The following is a 7846-nucleotide window of genomic DNA, read 5'->3' as shown; positions in this document are numbered from 1 at the left end:
AGATATACACTGAGGCATAATAAATATGTCAGTATTCTAAAATCATTTCAAGTAGCTTATTTCCTTAGTCACCTTGAACCTCAATTTTTTAAAAAACAGAGTTGTTAAAAAATAATTGAGATATGAAATACTGTGCATATTTAATGTATACAATGTGATGAATTTGGATATGTCCATGTGTCCCTGTACCATAATCAAGGTAATAAACATATCTGTCATCTCCAAACGTTTCCTTGTACCTCTCCAGTTTGTGTTTCTTTCTTTTGTGGACAGAACACATTAACATGGGATGTGCCCTCTTCTTATAGGTACAGTCAGCCCTCCATATCTGCAATTTCTGCATCTGCAGATTCAACCAACCTTGGGCCGAAAATAATGGGAAAAAAATTAAAAATACTACAAATAAAAAACAATATAGTATAAGAACTATTTACACAGTATTTACATTGTATTGAGTATTATAAACAATCTAGAGATGGCTTAAAGGCTATAGGAGGATGTGCACATGGCACACCATTTTATATCAGGGACTTGAGTAGCTGCAGATTTTAGTGTCCTGGTGGGGAGGAGGGGGGCAGTCTTGGAACTAATCCCCCATGGACACTGAGGGATGATTATACTTTTTCTGCATGATTTGCAGGTTATTTTTCTTCACAGATAAATAAACCTAAGAATTAAACGTTTTGTTCAATTTAGCTGAAATAGCCAAGCCAAATTGTGAAGGTGCATCCTGGTTTCTCATTGCCGTTTATAATAAAATGGAAGTGGAAAAGAGTCGAATTGAGAAAGAAACTGTTAAGCCAAAGACATCAGCACTTGATAGTTTAGAAGATTCTTGGCTACCAGATTGCAAAGGGTATTAAAATCAGGCTGTCCACTGTGGAGAAAGGGGCTCTGGAGAGAGGCTCAAGGGAATGGCTGGACAGCCGTTTGCTAAGGGGATTAGGTGTGTGACTCATGGAGCCAATCACCCATGTCAGCAGAAGCCAGGAATAAGAATGGGGTTATCCTCGAAAATTCCACGGAGGCCTCTCTTGTTTAATGACCTGGATCCTCTAACATACACAGGAGACCCACTAGGCTTATGAAAATGTTGCATCAGCACAAACACTACCAGCTTGGACAGAATGAGGACAGAGACAGGATGAGATGAAGAAAGGCTGTCAGACTTCTGGAATTCTACAGGAAGAAAACAGGCTGATAGAGCTACTTGGCTGAAAATATACACTATTGTTCAAGGAAAACAATCCTTAGGGGACAGCCTCGAACCCAGAGGCAGAAGCCGGCAGAACTGTGAGCCCAGAGTGGAGCACTGGGCCACAGAGTATTATTCTTAGCCTCTGAAATATAATGGAGTTTGCTCTGCTGGATTTTAAACTAGCTTGGGTCGTGTGGCCCCTTTATTCCTTCCAATTTCTCCTTTTTGGAACTAGGGTATCTATCCTATGCCTGTCCCATCATTGTATTTTAGAAGCAGGTAACTTTTTTTTTAGTTTCACAGGTCTACAGATGAATGGGGATTTTGCCCACAGATGGATCATGCCCAGAGGCTCAGCCATATCTGATTCAGATGATTTAGATGATGAAACTTGGTGTTTTTGAGCTGAAGATATTTAAATGGGATTTTGGACTTAGATTTGACACTATAGTGGGTTGAGACTTTTAGGAATGCTGGGATAGGGTGAATGTATTTTACACATGGGATGGGGGACCATGTTTTGGGGTCAGAGGGTGGGCTGAGTAGTGGCTCCCCAAAAGATAAGTCTGTGTCCCAAAACCTGTGAATGTGACCTAGTTTGGGAAAAAAAAATCTTTCCACATGTAATTAATGTAAAGATCTAGAGATGAAGAGACCATCCTAGACTACATGGGTGGACCTTAAATCCAATAATCTGCACCTTTCTGGAGACACACAAGGGAGATTTGAAAGCCAAATGAAGTGAAGGCCACATGAAGATGGAGGCAGAGACTGGAGTGGTGAAACCATGAACCAGTGGTTGGAGAGAACCACCAGAAGCTGGAAGAAGCAAGGAATGGAATCTGCCCTAAAGTTTCTGAAAGGAGCACGGCCCTGCCAACACCTTGATTTCAGACTTCTGCAGGCTGTGTGAGAATAAATTTCTATTGCCTTAAGTTAGAAGTTCATGTTAGGAAGTTAGAAATTTGTTACAATAACCAGTAAAAGGTTATTAGTCCATAATACAGGTACTATCATTTAAAAACAAACTTTTCGATTTGATAGACATGAACAAATCTATACAGTGATGTCCCACAGAATGATATTCTGGTCAATGACGAACTGTGTATAAGACAGTGGTCCCATAAGAATACAATACAACGTTACTGTACCTTTTCTACACAAATGTTTACCATTGTGTTACAGTTGCCTGCAGTATTCAGTACAGTCACATGCTGTGCAGGTTTGTAGCCTATGAGCAACGGGTCACACCATACACCCTGGGTGTGTAGTTGGCTCTACCATCTAGGTTTGTGTCTGTGCACTCTACGATGCCTGCACAATCATGAAATGGCCAGAGACACATTCTCAGAGTATATCCTTATTGTTGGGTGACACATGACTGTATAGTGTCTATACATATAGTGTATACTATACATATATATACTATACATACCCTATATGTATAGTGTCTGTACATATAGTGTATGTATAGGGTAAGTATAGTATTTACATCTGTGCTGAGAGCTGGTGCTGACTTTTAAAATATGTTTAATACGTATTTTTATCTCTATTTTCACAAATTGCCTGTTATAGTCCTTTGCCCAGTTTTATATTATAGTATTCATTTTTTAATTGATTTTTTCAAGACCCCATAATAGACTGAAGTTATTTTTACTTCAAATTTTAAATTTTTTCTCTAGGTTGTCATTTGCCCTTCTCTTTTAAAAATAGTTTTGTATAAATAGATGTAAAACTATGTAGTCAAGTTCAGCAATCTTTTATTTAATGGTGTTGAATTGTGAGATCATACTGAGAATCATCTCAGGCTTTTCAATGCTCAAAACTACAAAAAATATTTGCCTATCCTTTTTTTTTTTTTTAGTACTTCCAAGGCTTCATCTGTTTCAGTTAAACCTTAATCTCTATGAGGTTAAACCTCAGTATATATGGGGTTAAACCTTAATCTATATGGGGTTAATCTAATTGTATTTTTTTTCCAAATGATAATTCTGCTGCCCCAAACCAGTTAGTAAATAACTCATTTCTGGTTACCTATGTATGAAATGGTGCTTTTAAGAATTTAATATGCTTGTATTTTCTATTTTTATCCCACTGAGCTATAACATATTTAAATATATGATGGGGCAAATCATCCTCTCCTGAATGCTTCTGTTTCAATTTATTTTTTATTAGTTTCACATGCCCATACTTCTCCAAATAAACTTTTAAAATATTTTGCAAGTCTTCATAATTCTTGTTGGGATTTTAATTGAAATTATATTAAATTTGTAGATTACTCTTAGGAGAACTGACATCTCTAAAATATAAAGGCTTCCTCCATTTACTGTACTATTTCTAGGTAGATTTTGTCCTAGGTATTGTATACTCTTTATTGCTATTGTAAATGAAATCTTAATTACATTTTCTATGAAGATTATAGGAAAGCTAGAAATAGCAGTGGAAACAACAATAAGAGGAAACGTTATGTTGGACTAACTGTGTAACAGGCACTATTATGAGGTATCACATGTAATAATTTATTTCATATGCATAACAATCCCCATTTTTACACATGAGGAAACTGAGGCACAAATGTTAAGAGACTTGCCCAAGGTTGCATAACTGATAGGTAGTAGGGCCAGAACTAGAATCCAAGCAATGTGGCTCCAGAGTTACTGGTTTTTGTATCTGGTACTTTGTAACGCTGTATTTGCTGGACTCTTGTACTAGTTTTAATTGATTTTCAGTGGTTTCTTCTACATTTTCCAGGAAGAGAATACTATGAACAACAATGACTAATAATTTTGTCTCCTTTTTTTAACATTATTTTTCCCCTAATTTATTGAATGAGCAAATAGTTCCCTAATACTGCATAACTGTGCATCCTCTCTATCGTAGGACACTGATGGTCGCCATATTTGGCAAGTGTTTTGCATGTTATCAGTGTGTCTTCAGTTGTTTATCCCTCGCTCCTTCTCTCTTCTTGTCTAACTCAGGCCTTCATCATTTTTCACCAACTTCTCAATGAGGCCAAGCTTGACTGGCTTAGAAAAGATTGCTGATTGGCTTGGGTTCAGCAACTTCCAAATTAAATAACAGCCCTCTATTATAGCACCCGGACATCTGCCGGACACTTGGCAGAGTCCCTTTGAGTGGGGTAGTGTGGCTACCTCTTACTCCCCTGCCTATTGTTTCCTCCTGTCAGACTCTATAGTGCTGCAAACATGCCTTCGTTTGAACTCTACTTCAATGTCTTTCTGTAATTCATTCACTTAAGGTGCAAGAGGAAGATCCATTTTTGCCCTGAGTGTTTTGCAGAACTAGCTTGCTGTCCAGACTGCTTTGTTTCTGGCATTTTCATTAATTCCACACATACTGCATCTGACAGAATTACTGCTGTGTTTGTTGACAGGCTCCTCTGGCCTCCAAATATCAAACGCATGATGTCCCTATCAAACTTGACACCTGTTTTTCATTCCCAGACATTGATTTTCCACCCACTAGCCAACATATTTCATAGAAAAAGCTGTTAGCACTATCTGCAAAGTATTGATTGCAGCAACACTGAAATCCCTACCTGAAAATTTACAGCCTTAATTTCCAGTAGGTTACATCAGTTATCTTCAAGTGGGTGAAGATTTAAGAGTGTGATCAGCATGTGCTAACTAAAGTGTTTACTACCGAACAGGCTATGCAACACGAAACTTACACCAAAATTGCAAAGATACAAATAAATATTAAGTAACTGCTTAAGTTTCTCAAAGATCAAATAAATGGGCAACTGGTTGCCAAGGAGGGAGTAAAATACAAACAAGCACACACTCTTCCAAAAATGGAGAAAAAGATCCAAAGTATAAAGAAAACACAAGTGTTCAATGTCGAAATTTAGGAAAATTTTGGGTAGTACACAGGCATTTTATTCTACCATTAACGGTACAAACTCGTCTTTTGTGAGATTTTATGACACAGAATTTGTGACTTTTTATATACAACATATATAAAGAATCTTTCTGAAGTTTAATAACTGTCTCATTCATGAATCAACATATCGAGGACCTACTGTGTACCTGTCACCATGCTAAGAATCTCAGTTGAATCACCTCATGTTGTCTTTGGATTATTTGTAAAGTTGATGCTATTTCACATACATTTTGAGAGAAAACACCTAATTTTGGGGATCCCATCTATGTTCTACACAGAACAGAGAAAAATTTTCAATTTTTCAATAATGGAATTTTCAATAATGGAATTGAAATACTAAATAACTTAGTATTTCAAAATGTATTATACTAAAATAGACGGATGAACTTCAAAATAAGCCCAAGGTCCACAGGCTGTTACTATTGGAACACACACTAAGAAATGCCACTAACACGGTCACTTTGACATAGTATTCCTTATGTGTGGTTTTGGGCAAATTCTCACACTGACAGACCACGGTTGGGGGGGAGAAGAACTCTTGGACACTCCCTTGAAATCATGTTGAGAAACCATTGTTCCAGGGACTAGGCTCTCACATCACTTTCCACTCCGTTCTGCCTACAGCAACAATTACTTGTTACCCAGCTTAAGGTCTCAAACTATGTTTAGTGTTGCTGGGAAAATTAAAGATGTATAAGGTACAACTTTTATGCTCAAAAAGTGTCTTCTTTTATGGTAGGCATGAATGTAATCTACACGGACTATGTGAATAAAGATGGCACATGATGTCCACACTGTATTGTACAAAGCATATGCAGTATTTCCTTGAAGGTTCTGAGAAGAGAGACATAACACAGATTGACAGCGACTTGTGTGCTTTTTAAAGATGGTGACACCTGTGCTCTTGGTTACAGGAATGGATTGGTCTGTGCTGTTCACTTGGCAGGGAAAAAGAAGGAACACATCTGGGCAAGGATAACATCACTAGCAACAGGTCGCGGTGCATGGAATGCAACTGGATCGCAGGGCCGAGGCATGCAGACAGGCCAGCTCAGCCACACGGGCAGTCAGATCAGCCACACAGACGGTCAGATCACACAGTGGGCAGGAAAGTTTCAATCTCGTCCTATGGACATTGGGAAGACTTCAGGAGGAAAACACTCAATTCAGCCAAGTATTTCCTGCAGGCTCACTGTGTGCCAGGCACTATTTTGATGCTGGAGATACTAGACTGAGTAAGTGTGTAAGACACAATCTCTACTCTCAAGGAGCTCACACTGGTGGAGAAGACTGACATGGAAACTGCTGAGAATGACAAATGTTTATCAGGATAGTGATAGAGGCATATCCAAGATACACAAGAGTACAGGGAGGGAAGGAAGGGATTCTCAGTGGGGATGTCGGGGGATAGTGGCAGGCAGCCAGTGCAGGATGGTTTCCCAAAAGAGGTGACACTCCAGCTAAGACTGGAAGAGTAGACAGAAAGTGGTCAAGCATGAGGAGAGGGCACTCCAGGCAGGTCAGGTGTGGGGGAGGGGCGCTCCAGGCAGGGCACGTGTGGGGGAGGGACGCTCCAGGCAGGGCAGGTGTGGGGGAGGGGCCCTCCAGGCAGGACAGGTGTGTGTGTGGGGGGTGCTCCGGGCAGGACAGATGTGGGGCAGGGGCACTCCAGGCAGGGCAGGTGTGGGGGAGGGGCGCTTCAGGCAGGGCAGGTGTAGGGGAGGGGCCCTCCAGGCAGGACAGGTGTGGGGGAGGGGCACTCCACGCAGGACAGGTGTGGGGGAGGGGCGCTCCAGGCAGGACAGGTGTGGGGGAGGGGTGCTCCAGGCAGGACAGGTATGAGGGCGAGAACTCCAGGCAGGTAGGTATGTCAGGGTAGTCAAACTGACCTTGAGGCAAGAGAATCCATATGAATGAACCAGACAGGAAGTTACCACAGCCTCCATGTAGGATATACAGGCAGTAAGCCATTGCATAGGGAAGGCCCATCCCTGGTGTTGGTGAGAAAGAGAATGAAGGACCTACACGTCCATTTCCTGAGGGATTCAGTGGGATTAGAGTGCTCTACAAGTAACAATCAAAGAATATAAATTAAAAGTCATTGATCTTGCCAGCATTTGAGATGTTACTGCCAATATAAAGGGCGCGGCGGTGAAGGAGACACTGTCATGACTACATTCACGAGCTTCTTTGCACTTCATCTTCCTCGTCGTGCTCTCTCAGTAAATGCTGTTATTCAGCCAGCTGATATGCTAGCAAGGCAGAAATGGGCTCTTCTTTTACCCTGACTACTACAATGACCCCCTAACTACAGTGTCTGATATAGCAGGTATTTAATAAATACTAGCTTAATTAATGAATAATTCATTGATTAAGGCAACTGCTAAGTTGGGCTCTGGGAGGCAGCATAGAAAGTATTACACATCTGGTTTACACATATGGTTTTAATGGGCAAGTTCTGGACAACAGTTCATATTGAAAATGCCCATGAATTAAAAACATGCTGAAGGTGCTATCTCTAAACAGAAAAATACACGTATTGTATTTCCATTTATTTTATAAATTTTCTGGGAGTGAGACTAAGGGCCAAGCATTATGCTAGTATCCACTTGATCCTCTCCAGGAAGAAAATCAGGTTATCAGATTAGGGATCTACACACCTAACGATGATCATCAGGATGGATAATCAGACTGGAAGGTGTTTCGAAAGCAACAATGCGCTAGGCACGGTGATGCACACCTGCA

At 40.4% G+C, this 7846-nt stretch overlaps 1 protein-coding gene across 3 annotated transcripts in view; it reads right to left on the bottom strand.

The window, feature by feature from the left end:
• The window catches only part of PTPRM (protein tyrosine phosphatase, receptor type, M), a 704023-nt gene that overhangs the window by 400431 nt on the left and 295746 nt on the right, over positions 1–7846 (bottom strand). The window lies entirely within an intron of this gene.

The sequence above is a fragment of the Mandrillus leucophaeus genome, unplaced genomic scaffold (genome assembly GCF_000951045.1).
Source record: "Mandrillus leucophaeus isolate KB7577 unplaced genomic scaffold, Mleu.le_1.0 Scaffold453, whole genome shotgun sequence".
Taxonomy (NCBI): Eukaryota; Metazoa; Chordata; class Mammalia; order Primates; family Cercopithecidae; genus Mandrillus; species Mandrillus leucophaeus.
This window is presented reverse-complemented; position numbering and strand designations above follow the sequence as displayed.